Below are 15,636 nucleotides of genomic sequence, written 5' to 3'. Positions count from 1 at the left end.
CATTCTTGTAATGCCAAACAACACGAGGTTGGGAATAGCCACGAGATAAAGGTTCCATTGGAGAAGAGACAATCACCAAGTTGTGATATGAAGTGCCTAAAGGACCTCTCACTTCGACCGTGTGCTTAGAAGGGTTGTTTGTGAGAAAAAGATCAAGCGTATTGGCTGTATGATTAGGATTGTCCGGTATTCTTGTAGGTAAATGAACAATCTGTGCTAGGTCATTAGTAATTGCAAAAGCCTCAGCATCTCGACCTGCTGGGTCGGTGTGACTAGAAAACAGAAGCCAGCTGGAGTTGTGAACATTAAAATCACCAAGGAAAATTACTTCATCGTTAGGAAAGTTGGACTGGAGAAAGTCAAGTTGCAAAGAGAGGAAGTCAAAGAGCTCCAAGTGATTAGTGGAGTTGGGAGAACGGTAGAGACAACAGATGAATTTGACACAGTGAGGTAGAGAGATTTTAAGCCAGAGAAGATCAAAGAGAGGAGATTCCAAATTGCCAAATCTCTGGCAGGGAATATCAGAACGGACATATGCACAAGTACCACCTTTGAGGCGAAAGGAATCATACAGCGAATAATTTGGGCATCTGAGATGAGCAGTAGTTGAATCAACTGATAACTGAGATTCTGTCAGAAAAAGTACATGGGATTTGGCAGACTCAATGATGTCCAAGTGGAAATGGACATCGTTGAGATTAGAATTGGGACCACGTATATTTGTGAAATGAATTAGGAAGTCCTTGGGAGGTTTAGATCTTTTCGCAGATAAAGCTTGCTCTATTAGTTTGACAATTCATGGTGTATTCAATAGTAAGAAAAAGTGGGTGGGACATGCTGTATGAAGTAATGAAATTTTTGGATATGGCGTACACATGGTAAGAATATACCCAGATCCTTGACATAACGTGGCCTCGACAATGCTCCCCGCATACACACTACTCGGACTCCCTCCAGTCACTATCTGGCAGAGTAGAGGTAGCAAGATTATACACTAGCTGATCCGGAAGCCTCCTAGAGAGTTACCAGTAGGTTCGGTCCGGTGTACTATCTAGCGGCCGGCCTGCGAACAACGTTTTAGAGCTGTACCCTCGAAATTGATACAAGATTATAAATTAGAAATTTATAAGAAATCGACAGATTTGAAATTGATACAAGTGCGTTTAGTACTCAACCGCTATACATATAAAGAAAACATTTCTTAGCAACCCGAGTTCGCTTATGCACACTTCCCACTAGTGGCATTCTCTTCGACACACTCACTCCACCAATTCGGTACGGTTGTCATAGCAACGATCACCGAGCATCCGCGGTACATTAACGTAGTTCATCGTTCAAAGAGATGGGGGGGGGTAACTGGAACACGAAAATTATAAACACCGTTTCGCCGCCACCACCACCTCAGTCACCTCTTCGCACACCGATGATCGCTATCGTTAGGCATTCAGAACGATTGTGGCTGATGGAAAAAATATTTGCCAACCCCACTCACGCAGCCATTTACCTTCCCCGTCGATGAAGTCACCATCAGAAACACATTCGATCAATGACTTCGTACATTACCTTAGTTTATCCATTTAAAGTAAGTTTGGCCCACCGGAAGTCATCGAAAAGAGGAACGCCACGTCTCCCCCCCCTTTTGTTTTTCTCGCGCAAGATGGTTCCACGCGGATCGGTGTGATAACGATTGTTGATACCGCAGCATCGTTTGGAACGCGGGGACGGTGGCCTCGTTCAGTCATTACCAAAACTATTTTCCCCTTCGAGTGGTCCCTGCAGGGGTGAAGTGTAAATCTGTCGATATTCCTTTAATCTGGATGACGGATTGCAACAAAATCGAAGTCCTCTATTCAATCGCGAGGTCCGCTGCCGCCCTTCTGCCTATGTACGGCTATTTCGAAGTCCGTAACAGCTGCACGCCATTGATCGTTAAGGGTCAGTAGACCCATCGAAGTAAAAAACGAAGCCGGGATCTGGTCTTTAAAAGACACATATATTCTCCCGATGTGTTTTCTTACGCACCCACAATAAACAGAGAGAGAGAGAGAGAGAGTAGAGGAGGTGGATACGAATAACGAAACTATTTTATCATCCGGGCAGCCAGAAACTGGATAGACAGAGAGATAATGGATCAGAGCCCTCTAGTGGCTATAAATATAACGCAGATACGGCTCTCTTCTTTTGCTCTAAATAAAATCTTGATTCAATTTGCATTCAAAAAGGCAAACGCATAGCTGGCCAGGAATGCCGAGTGTTAAATGTTAATTTTCCTGAAAATTTCGCTTTGAATGGGTGCGAAACGTAGTTTAAAAAGCGTTCCACTTTTATTCGCAACGTTCGCTTCAATGGACTATTTTATAAACACCCACAAAAGCGTTGAAAAGAACGCATTTCAAAAATTGTTTCCTTTACAATTCGAGATTAAAAAGCAAATTCGGAACGTTCTGCGCACGCGTCATCTCGTGGTTATCTGAACGTAATGGTGGTTCGCTCGTGTGGCGTAAACAGAACAGACAATGAGTCCGAATGTGTGGCAACGTATGTTTTTCATTCTTCTATCATTCCAGGGCTGCCAATGTCCGATTTACTCTTCCGACTGCAGGTGTCCTTTTCAGGAGGATGTGCGTGCCGGCCGGCCACCGTGCTGATTTCCGTAACAAAGGAGAAATGTTTCGATAACCCTCCCAACAGACCCCTCCTTCCCTCCCATTGGTTGAAGTGGGTCGCTAACTGATGTAACTATCAATTATAGGCTCCAGAGTATCTAATTAAGAACCGGATACCGATAAAAGAGAAATGAAACTACCGATGAGCGACTGATGGAACTCTCCACTACCGGCAACCCTCTGCCGGCACTTCCTGCTATTAAATACTGTGAAGGGCCCTTCCGATTTGGCCACCGTATCACCTCACGGTAGTGCCCGTATTCGGTTGCACTCGGTTCATTAGCGGACCACCATTTTTCAGGGTGCTTTGCAGAGGCATCCCCCCGCCCTCCCGTGCTCTTAACTCCTCCAGCGTCTTCTCTTGTATTCCACCTGATTACGATCCCTTTGTTATCACCAGTTTCGGATTTCCGGCTAACCGTCTAAACAATTAATTGATCCTCTGACTCTACCCGTTCGTTAACAAAGAGGCTAATAAACACGCAGCCGGTGCTGCCACCTATTCTCGTCCTTTGTTCTGTTGTTGCCTCTTTTCAACGGGCTACAAGGAAAGTTCGAACAAACTCGAAACAACTGAACAAAGATTCTTCGCGATTAGCATGCACTCGGCTCTATTTAAGACGGAGATGCGAAGGAGAAAGGTATGAATATCGAACACGGTTTTCTTCCGGGATGACAACGTAAGAAAGTCGAGTAACACGAACCCTCACTTAATACAATTAACTCCCAGTAGCGGAACAATAGTCAAACAGCTGTGGTAAGGGGCTGTCTTAAACAAGGCCCCTTTTTTTTTTGTTCTTTCTTATTTCTTTCACTCTTTGTACAGTCTTTGCTTGTTTTCCAAGTTATAACTTCGCTGCAATGTACAGAAAATAAAAATCAAGGGATCTAACCATATATTGTCAAAAGTGCCCTTGTGGCTAGCGCAGTGGTTATGACCGTCGTGTTCTACCTCCCATCTAGAAGAAAGGAACAATATACTGACTCCTCCTGCCATAGTTAAATGGGTTGAGGTTTCGAGATCTCTCAATGATAGCTGTAATTCTTCTGGAAATGTTTTCAACCAATTTATTATAACAAGCGGTTGATAACTTGCTAACCTAACCAAACCAAAGTGTGAAATGCCAACGGATGTAACTGTTAGAAAAGTCATTTGCGATTCTAATGCTCATGGGCATCGAGAGCGAATACGGGCCCAGGGGAAAACAGATTCACCGTGCCCGCCCACCCTTTTCCAGTGGTGGTCTGAGCGTCAATTCTGGGCACCCTGCGCGATGTTCGAGCCTGGGGGAAGCTGACCCATCCCCTCCCATCGATTCTTTTGCTACTTCACTTCGTTATAAGAGACTTTTATATCATTTGAACTGAAAAAAAAAAGATGAAATTTCAAAGAGAAATATTTTATTCATGCCCCCCTTCATGAGTGTCTCAAGTTCGTGTTAAAATACGACCAAGCGGTGACTCGGGTTAAAACTGCAGGATGGAAGCCTCCTCAACGATTCATGTCGATGGAAATGGACCATAATCTGCCACACTGGTCCAGTGCGGTTGGCAGATCGACTGTATTTAGCAGTCAAGGGCTTGAACCCCGGTATACTCAAAGAGCGCGTGCTGCTGCACTCTCACTCCTGACCACTCGACTACGAAGGCTTTTACTGTGATTTTGAGTACGCTGTTTAGTTCAACGATACTTATACCGTATTCTTACTGACCACAGGGATAAAAACATTAGTCATTTAAGCATAATTATGAAAAAAACAAGTAGCCAACAAGAAAAGATGGCGCAAGCGCAGATATTGCCACTTTTCTTACTTCGCATATAACCAAATTCGACTTATTTCACTAGCGCCGGAGGGATGTACGCATACTTTTTACAATATAGTCAGCAGGGGTGGGCAACCTTTTTCGGAAATAGTGGAAAAGCCGCACCGATCCTTCGAACTAAAACATACTTAATTATCAGTGTTCAATTTTATTACATATAAGTATAGAAAAGGCAAATAAATTTCAATAAAACATACATAGTTGCAATATTCTCATCATAATACATCCACCTACATTTTATACGAACACAATTTTAAAAATATAATTATAAAGATAATAAATTATTTTCTGAGTCGTTATTCAAATGAAAATTTATAGCAATTATTTAACATTCTTTCTCTCTGTGTATTGTACAAGAATAATTAGAAACAAACTGTACTATTGTAAAAAATAATTTAATATGAGTTAACTAATGAGTTGAAGATTTGATGCTTGAGTTGTTTACCAAAAAAGATGTCTCGACTGAAACCACTTCGATTGCACATTTTTAATGAGCTAAACTCATCAGAATGCATTGGTTTCAGCCGAAACATCTTTTTTGATAATTAACTAATGAGATTTTTGGGTTTGTTTTTTATTAGATAACAACTGGATATTAATTAGGCTCCATCTTAGTGGTACGCAACTTGAGTTGGTCTTCCAAATGAATATCAGAGTCCTTAAATGACTTTTAATTTGTGTAAGGTATGAAAAAGTTGATTCTCAACAACACGTAGTTGCAAAGCAAGACAGCATCGTTGACAGTTGGGTATTTAACTGCATTTTTCCATATTTCAACAGGATCTTTTTTTGTATCAAGAAAAGTCTTTATCATATTATCTTCTCCTAATTCAATTAATTCCATCTGTAGTTCCGTGGGTGCCGTCAGGATATCAACTAAATGTGGCTCATACGCCAATTTCATTTCTAAAGTGTGTTCTTCGAAATCAGAAAATCTATCATTGTATTCTTCAATTAGCGTGTCCAATACAGTTATGTAGTCTTTGAAAGTGTCACATACAACATATTTCTGCTCCTTTAAAATATTTTTTAAATGAGGGAAATGTTTCTTGTTGTTGTTCCTCGTAAAATTTTTTAATTTGTTCTCGCAAAGCCAAAACTTTTTCTAAAATTTGTCCTTTTGATAACCAGCGCACTTTATATTAATATGGCAAGTCGACATTATATGTCTCATCATCCAATATAAGCGTGCTTCGAAATTGGCGATGTCTTAAAGCATTTACTCGAATAAAGTTAACAATTTCCTCCTTGAGGATAAATCCTCAATGTGGAGGATTAGCACAAAGGTCTTGTTGGTGTAATATACAGTGGAACGAAATTAACTTTTCTAAATTGGGCTTTTCTGTTTTTTAACAATGAAACGAATCCTCTGGCTTTCCTCTCATAGAAGGTGCATCGTCCGTGCATACACTCACCAGGTTACCAAGGTTTAGTCCTCTCTCAAGACACATTTCTTTAAAGTTGTTAAAAATATCAATTCCACGAGTCCTTCCAGTGAGCGTACCCAAAGCCAGTGGTTCCTCGTAACAATGAAAATCTTCAGTTATAGCACGAATAAAATATAATATTTGAGCAGAGTCATTTCTATCAGTGTTTCATCTAACGCTATTGAAAAATGTACATCTTTAGAGTGAATTATTACCTGAAGTTGTTCTCCTACATTCTGAGCTAATTCGTGTTGTCTATTAGTTATAGTTTTTCTTGAGAGAGGTAATTATTTGTATTTGTCAACTTTTTCCGGATCTAAACATCCTCTTGCTTCAACAATACATTATTTTATCATTTCGATGTCACTAAATGGTTTCCCTTTTTTTCCAAGTACATGCGCTATTTTGTTTATAACATCGGTTGCAGAAGTTCCTCGCTTAATAAAAGCCTTTTCCTGGTGCTGTTTTTCTTTCTTCATTTTTTGAAGTGCAGATTTACGAGCTTCTCCTTCTAATTTTACATAATTATGGTCCTTGTGAGATAGATAATGTTGATTTGCATTGTATTTTTTAAATGTTGTTCGTGCTGTATTACATATCAAACAAACCATTTTGTTTTTCACAGAAATTTACAGATTTTTATTAATAAAATAAAATAAAATAAAAAAATAAAATAAAAAATAAGAAAATACTGCATCTCCCAATCTTCTTTAAGTGTTCTGTTTTCTTCATTCAACTTCCTTTTAACTTTTTTGGACATAATGGGCAATCTAAAAATTAAGCAATTGTGAAATCAAACGTAAGAAATTAAGGATTACAAAATTCGAGAGAAGTACATACGCGGTTGTGAAAATATTCGCAGTTACAAATATGCACATAAAAACAACAGATAAAAAATCACGATGTCACAATTTAAATTTTAAAATAAAAAACTATTTTCGTCAAATTATTAACTCTTAAAATATATTTTTTTTTTATTTTAACAAACTTAACAGAGGATTAGAATTTTTCTTTTATTAAATAGCTTTCGTTTTTTATCATTTGTGGTACATAAAAACGATTTTTAAATAAATAGAAAAAGTTAAACATGATATATTTTACTTTTAAAATTTTAAAAAATATTAGTTTAAAAGTAGTAGGATTATTTAATGATTTTATTTCATCTTTGTGTGACAAAGGCCGCACATACGATCTTAGAAGGCCGCGGGTTGCCCACTCCTGATATAGTGTATATGAAATCCTAAAATTACAAGTTTCATTCAAACACAACACGAATGAATGCTAGAAGGCGCACACATTTATATATTTCTAAACAGTCATTGGAAAGACAACTAATCAAAAGAATTGACTGAGCACATTTTCAAAGAGATTTAACCGTACTATCGATCTCGGTCTCGCCCCCTCTATGTCATTATTATCAGCGTCGCACTCGATTGCAATCGCAATAGATTCGTGTCATCGCATTTCCAATCCCATCATTGTTTACAAATTAATCATGAATTGTTTTGTTGTGGTTTTTTTTTTTTTTTTTTGCATTGGAGGCTAATTGAAAACATCAAGCACTTACCCTTGCGAAGTGGGGGGAGGGAATATATTTAAAGACCTTATTATATTACTATTCTACACTTTACTTTTCCTTTAGTATCTCTCTGTACACCTTAGTATTGCTCTCTGACGATTTGTGTCTATCTTTGAAACAACAGCTCCCTTCAAAGTTGGATTCATGGCTTTAATCGCCCATGCGCCATAAAAACCAAAACCAGAAACCAAACCAAAGCTCCAAGGCCCACAATGCAACCTGATTCTCAATATAAATAAGATCTTTATTGTAAAGTTCATCGGTACACGCAAGTACCACGACCCTACATAAACGAACCGTTGCTAATAAATGCTCCACTTTTTTTTCATTCTATTACACGTTCTTGCACCTTCTTTCGTTCATTTAAAGTTCTCTTAACACTACAATGCAACTTCAATTAATCGCATAAGCGCAATTAGTATTCTCAAAATTGGCCCGACACTTACCTTTACAGTTCAATATGCAAATTACCTCTTATTCAATTATGCTGAATTCAGCCAAGCTTCTAACATTAATAACCATCATTCCATCCCTTGTGGACTGCCATTCCACAATACTTACAATTCTTAATGAACGCAATTATCATTAAAATTGCCATATTTCCAATTTAAATTCCAATCCCTTAAGTGTAAATCTGTCAAATCTCGCCAATACAATGCTCTCTAACCAAGAGAATAGAGCGAATCGACTAATACTAACTTTCAAGTTATTATGAATTGATTATTTTAGAGGCATTCTATTAGTTGTACACGACTAATTCTTCTTTCTTTTGAGTTCTCAGTACAATACATAGCATCGTGCCCTGTTATTCATAAACCTTCAATTCATATAATTCATAATCTGTCCTTCACAAATCGTAAAGAATATCTACGACTCATAAGTGTGTGTGTGGGAGGGGGGGGGATTGTCATTCAATCTTCTACTCTAATTGCGTTCTTAAACTTAATGAAATTTATTTTCCCACTATCTTCACTTGCATTTATTTTCAACTTACCTTATTTTAATATTCATTTTACTTTCATTCCTTGCCAATTACTTTAAGCCTTTCTATTTTTTCCTCTCATATATTTTCTCTCTCTCTCTCGTGTATTCTACTTTGCTTTATTCATACATTGGCCGCTTTGTTATTATAATTACGTCAGTTCTTATACAACTATTAATGTTTATTAACAATTCTGCTGGACCACTTACATTTTCTTCCACGGTGCCTTTATCTGCATTGTCCGGACCACCCTCCTAAGGCTAGAACACTTCATCCTCCCCACAGACCATTATATTTTCACGTCTACAGTTCTTCTAGCTAATAAAGTTGGGCACCTGCGTATAACGAGGTAATTTGACTAGACTTGTACCCTGGTTCTCAACAAGCAACAGGTCACAGTCCGCCTGTGGAAAGCTACAGCTCGATTCCGGCCATCGTCGACTTCCTCTTGCCATTTTTCTTCCTCAGCTGCTTTTGCACTCATATCACGTCAATTTTCTATTCGCTGTTAACTGGTAAAACCTGTCTTTCCCTATTAAACACTTCTTTTTCTTTTCTTTACCTAAGAAAAGACTGAACGGAACTGCTTTAAAACTATATCTTTCCTCCTCAGAATCAAACTGCCAGTTCTGTTTCATACACACTGGGTTCCTTACACCGATTTCTTTTAATGGCTGCCTTTTCCTATTCGTCTAAACCTTCAGTTTTATAAGTATCTAAATTTGTTTACTGCGCCTTTTCAAATTAATGTATTTCCTCCTGTTTAATTTTTTTCGGTCATCAGTTCACACGCTGATCAATCCGTATTAGCCATTTTTACACGCAATTATCAAAGCAAGAGACGTCTCTTGCTGTGGTAATTGCTCTTTAAGGTGAATCCGGAAAGTCCTGCTTCCTTCTCTACTTAAGCCTGTATGTTCCCATTTTAATTGAACACACTGGTTCCGTTCTTTGTTTGCCCGTTTATTTTTACCTAAATCTAAATCCTGCCTGTATAATTTCATACATAGATATACTGTATGCACATACGAGTATAATAATGATAATAATATTGCTTCCCTTTTCATTTCTACATTAAAAATTATACTCGTAAAACTTACAAGACATTATTAATTAATTTTACATCGAGCAATTATTTGCACACGACAGTGAATCCAAAGCATGGAATTTCTGACTGAGTAATTATAGGTATTATTAGAAAAGTAATTCCACACCTTTTTCCACTGTATCAATTTTACCAGAATAAGCACAGAAGCCTTCGCACGCTACACCTACTAAAAAGAAAAAAAAAGGGGGTGGGGGGGAACAAAACACAGAGCCACATCAGTAATGGCGTCCACTACTATTTAAATAACAGAGTACTCCAGTTTGACACAGAAATGAAATGTCTGCCCACAAATACAAATTTATGTAAACGTTCGGGCATGTACAGAATAGAGTTGTCTTGCTATTCTAAAGATCAATCCTCCCTGCATGGAATTAGGAAGGGAGTAATCATTTACTGTTCTTCCACTATGCTAAAAGGAAACGGATTCGAGCCCTCATACTGTGGCCGAGTTAATCGGTTTCAGGAAAGACTATATAATATTCTTTCGAAAGTTTGAGATTTTTACAAAACAAGCAAACCGACTAAAGAGTACACACAATATACTGACGCCTAATCGCCTTATTTTACCTCTGAGTTCTAATCCCATTGATGACCGGAGGAATTTTTATGGGACTTTTTCCCAACGTGGCTGAGTTAGTCAGTCTCTTACGAAGTTGGAAAGTTTTCTAAAAACATGAAGATCGCGAGGTTTTAAAAAATGGGGTAGGTCGATCTCGGGACCTCACTTATTTTGAAAGTAGCCCATGTGGAAAAGCTAACTGGCCTCTGTCTTAACTAAATCGCTGGACATTGTTGAGTCATTATAAATTATAGATTTATAGTTTTTTAAAAATTTAAAATTATAGTTTTTTTTTTTCTTTCTTTCTTTCTACATCCATCGATTATACTCAGTATAGATATTCATTTAAAAGGTGGCTATATAGAAATTCAGTTCAATCATTTATGTTCAACTGAAGTTGCTGACGCCCGGACCACCGGTAACTTCTTTTTTTGTACTCAGCAGAAGGCCATTTAATTAAAACACTGGAGAGAGAAAGAAACAGACCGGTGACGTAATCCAAACCAAGATGAGAAGATTGTAAAACAGCAGGGCGTAGTGCATTTGTGTTGATAGCAAAGACCCAGGAAAACAGCTTGACTGTTTCGATACAAGAGGAGGCCAACTCCTAAAAAGATCACGCTTCGGTTAACAACCTCAAATGCAAAATCTCATACTTGCGTCTGTTTTAAAGGATGCGGCGGCCACCTAGCTTCATGTAATAAACATCACGATGCATATTTACCACTGAAAAAACAATCTTCCACCGCTGTTTCAAATAAGTCGAGTGGAGATTGCTTTCCTTCTGTACACAGCTCGAACCGGCTCACTTTATGTTGGCTCGCATTCTTTTGCCACATATATTGAATTTTAAACGCGCTTCGTCCACACTTCTCCACTCCCGAAACAGGTGGCACCCATAAAAATAGGCCGTGAGGTAACAATATTAAAAACAACGCTATCCCGCGCGACTGGGGTTACCATAGTAACCACAAAGGTAACGAACTTTTGTCGGAAATGTTCCGCGATGTACTTAATACAATAACCACCACGCCCCCTCTCCCTCCCTCTGTCCCCACACACTTCTAACGGAATTACCGAAATTACAGAAGTGCCTCGGATCGGCGAACTTAAAGGCACCGAGTGACAGCACCATCCCGGCCAAGTTAATTAGTTAATAAATTAAGAACATAACCAAAAGATGACTTTGTTAAAGAACTCGTATAAAGGGGGTCGACCCATAAATAACTACTTAAAAGCTTTGTCCAAAGCGAGTGTTGAAAATTCATTTTTATTCCCCCAGGGGACGCAATGTGAGTTTGGCTAAATTGCGATTTTATGAGCGACAGACGAAAATGTACAAATCTTCGTTTGTTGCCGGCTAATAAACGCACGTACTTTGATCGCTTAATTTCGGCCCGAAAGAAGTGACTCCGCAACAACAAGCTCAACACTTAATTACTGTACGGTTAATTAGAACATAATTCCTTGTCATTTCTAATTACCGCCGGATGCACAGCGGACTAAAAATCTTCGCCAACAGCCAGTACGCCTGCTCGATGCGGGTGAACGCACGTAGAGCGTGGAAAGTAGTCGTATTCGTCGCTGAAGATCGGCTCGGGCAACTTTTAAAAATGGCCCGTTTAAGCGTCTTTTCTTTGTGAGCGGCTAATGAAAATAGATCCCCATATCGGATGAAATGCGACGCAGTGACGTGTCGCGTTTGAAAGCTGGGTTGCCGGCTACGAAGGGGGAGTATTACGCTAATAAATGTCATTGCTACACACACAGAAAGGACACGTCACCTCTCGCTTCGTACAATTGGCGATAAATCACGGCACGGCTTGCATCAAAAATAGGCGCTTTCGAAAAATGACTTCGTAGGTGTCGTCAGATAGGATGGACGGTTCTGATGCGGGCAAAGGGAACGTATTTATGCGGGGTTATTAATTAAATGGGTTATTTGATGCGCAAAGAGGTTTAAGAGTCGGAAGTGCTCGAAGTTGTTGAAGCACGCGAAGTGACGATCGTAGTAGTAAAAAAAGTGAGAGCTTAAGCGAAGAAAGTGGGTGGTCATTGTTGGTGTGATGAATCCCCTTTCTGCGATCCCCTCAATGAAACTTTGCAGGGATTTAGAACGAGCGATTTGGCGTAAATATTCCGTTATTGCGTGCGATGTCATTCATTCATCGTAGAGTTTGCAATGTTTTCAACATCGTGGATTGAGCAACATTTCAAAGATACTCCTACTTCCTCGTCCAGGGTTCCAAAATCTGCCTTTTTGAGAGGAAGGCTCACACTGCCTCTCTAAGTGTCTCTCGTTAAGACAAACCATCTACGCTACCTCAGTTTCTTGTGCGTTCCATCGCCCCATTAGGTAGTTAACTAATCCAACAGTCCATCGACCTTGTTTGCATCAGAATGTCCGCTTTTGTTGCGCATTGCGATTGAGTGATGCGCCACGCGTTTGACGAGTCCCGGATGACAGAGATATATGGAAGACGCTTTTGGTTAATTAGCCCACACCGAAATAAAGGGAATCGGATGATCGTTAGAAGAGAGTGCAGTAGCTCCCTCTGGTGGCGAGTGGGCGCACTGCCGCTAGACAGCAAGAAGGGCAATCAATATTCATTATGTTGTCAGTGCGCGGAAAAGCCATTCATCACGATGCATCGTCTACTTTACATACAGTTAATTTCGCTGCCAGGAAAAACGCACCGCTGTAGCTATTGGAGAACACGTCACTTCACACTGTTTAGCCGAACATCAACTGTAATGCGAAGTTCGCCATTTTTTATTCGGCTCCGTCCAATCTTATTCTTTTGGCTATAAGCAGACGCAATAAATTTCGTTCAGTCCCATTGAGAGGATTTATTTCGTACTCGAATTAAGCGAATGCGATTACCCCACTGAGCATTACTATTTGCAAACTGTTCACTCCTCCGTCGCCCTCACTTTTGTCCACATCCTATGTTTATGCTTTTCATTGAATCTTTCCTCCCCGTTCTTTCTCTCATTTTTCTATTCCTTTCTCTTCCTTTCTTTCTATATAAATAAATATATATATATATATATTATATCCTTCCCTTCTCTCACTCAGTTTTCTTTTTCTTTATTGCTTTCCTTTTTTCTTTCTTTATTTACTTGTACTTTTTTCTTTCTCTCTGTTTGCTTCTTTCTCCCTCTCTCTATTTCGTTCTTTTATTTTTATTTTTGATATTGCGGCACCTACTACATTGAGAACGGTAGTAAAATCAGTTTGTCACGATTTTGCGACGCGGAAATGACGTCCTTTGACGTCATTTCCGTTTCATAACAAAGAAAAACGGAGTCGGGAGAGGAGATCGCCCAAAGGATCATCGGAGGTGATCTTGGATCTTGGCAGAAACCTTTTGGTAACCAGAGAAATTGATATCTTGAGGGCAGTGATCTTGGATGTGCTCAGAGAACATTATATTACATTCTTCTGCCTTACCAGTTGAAGTGCACGTAATATAGGTGTTAAAGTACCCGTCTGTATTACTGAAGAGGTTGTATATTTCCATCAAGAGGCGAATCATACGTTTTTCCACAACCAGCTGGGCCGGTCAAGAATATTTGAATCGGTTCGCGATTGGGAGATAACAGACTGCAAATTACACGTATGAGTAGAATCTTTTGTTGCCAATTCTCATTAAGTTGCAGAAGTTCTCGTTGGTCATCACGTTTTCGCGTTTCTTTGCAATTGCGCTGAGTCGGTTGATCGTGGCGAGCTTTAGACTTCATTCATCTCACCGTTTGAATGATCGTAAAAGTTTCGAAAGGGGACTTCTTTTCTCAGTCGCGTTACAAGGCTATGCAGGTCATTACCGCATGCTTCGTCAGGGTCAACGTCGTCGTTGTTTTGACACATCGTCTTACATATTCCGATCGTTTTGCAAAGGTCCAAGTCCGATTTGACAATTTACGATCTAGTATGAGCTCTTCGTTGTCGTCGTAGATCTTGAGATATTTCATCTCTGTTTTCTCATTGCGAAATGGAATGTGTAGCATTACCATCTTGCGCTTGTACTCGTTGAGATCCTCAGCCAAGTCATAGTTTCGATAGCGTAGTATGCGTGGATGCTGTCGTTTCTTTCAGATCTCGTAGCGTTGCATGTGTAATTTGCGACAAAGCATGACAAAGTAACATGATCCAACACGATAATATGATTGTAACGCAATCATACTATTCAACAAATGGGTAATTAGGCTATTGGCCTAACCACTTCCAAACGTAGAGTAAGCAGAAGGCGTGTGTATCCTATTTATCACTAACATTGATTCGATGGAGTAAGTAGCGGGCGTCAGCATAAATTACATCGTTCATGATTTCGATACTAGCTGTTCGAAATTCGGTAGGTGTCGTCAAAGATGTTTACACATAAAACATCTTTCTTGAGAGAGAACAAGAGTCAGTCAGAAATAGAAGAGAATGACCAAGAAAGAGAAGAATGACGGTATCCAGCTGAGGACCCTGGGTGTGCCAAGCCCATACCCGCCATATGTGATTACTCTTATATATCTCTGTATACTCGTATATATAAAACTGAATGTTGCCCTTTGATCGTCACAAGATGGATGAGGACACCCGTTAGTTATTTCCTTTTTTATTAGCTTTTAAATGTAAATATAAAGGTGTAAGGCACGCGCATACGTATAGGCAATGCTAATTCAATATAAAAACAATCGAGAACTTTCTCAGCAAGTAGGAATCTTTAGGATTCTCCATAACAGAGGTCAGCAACCTGTGGCTCCAAAGACGGTCCCTGTATGGTACCGAGTAGTCATTCCTTCAAGGGATTACCACAAAAGCAGACAGTGTGTCAATATGACTTCAAAGTGAAGCCGCCTTCAGCTCAGTTCACAAAAACCCACTCACCGGCTCCAGTGCTCCAACAGACCCGCACATTTCGTAATTAGGCCCAGAAATTCAATTTCATTGCAAGTGCGAATCTTAAATATTAATTATTATTTGAACATTGGCCTACAGTTGCCTATTTGTACGTTTGATGGCATAGAGAACAGCTGGTACTGCTCTTTGGATTTTGGAATTTAATTTATGGAACGAGAAAGAAAACCTGTTGCTATTTGATGCCTGCCCGAAACCACCATTCAGATGAAAAAAAAAAACTAATGAAAAATTTTGAATTCTAACAGAAGAACCCTCACGTTGCGAAAACACGAATTATACATTTCTCCAGTACACATTTATAATACACCCCGTACACATTTCTACAGTATATACACGGAAGTAAACTACACATATTATTATTATTATTAGCCTTAAGGTGCAAGGAAGTCTGAGGGTTATGCTGCACCAGCCAAAAAAAAAAAAAAAAAAAAAATTCCCGTGTTACCCTGAGAGAGAGAGAGAGAGAGAGAGAGAGTCAGAAGTAGAAGGGAATCACCACAAAAGCAAGAAAGAGAAGAATGATGATATCCAGCTCAGGATCCTGGGTTGCCAAGCCCATACTCATCAGATGTGAGCCCC

The sequence above is a fragment of the Mastigoproctus giganteus genome, chromosome 5, assembly GCF_048544385.1.
Source record: "Mastigoproctus giganteus isolate SK-2022 chromosome 5, ASM4854438v1, whole genome shotgun sequence".
NCBI classification, from domain to species: domain Eukaryota; kingdom Metazoa; phylum Arthropoda; class Arachnida; order Uropygi; family Thelyphonidae; genus Mastigoproctus; species Mastigoproctus giganteus.
This window is presented reverse-complemented; position numbering follows the sequence as displayed.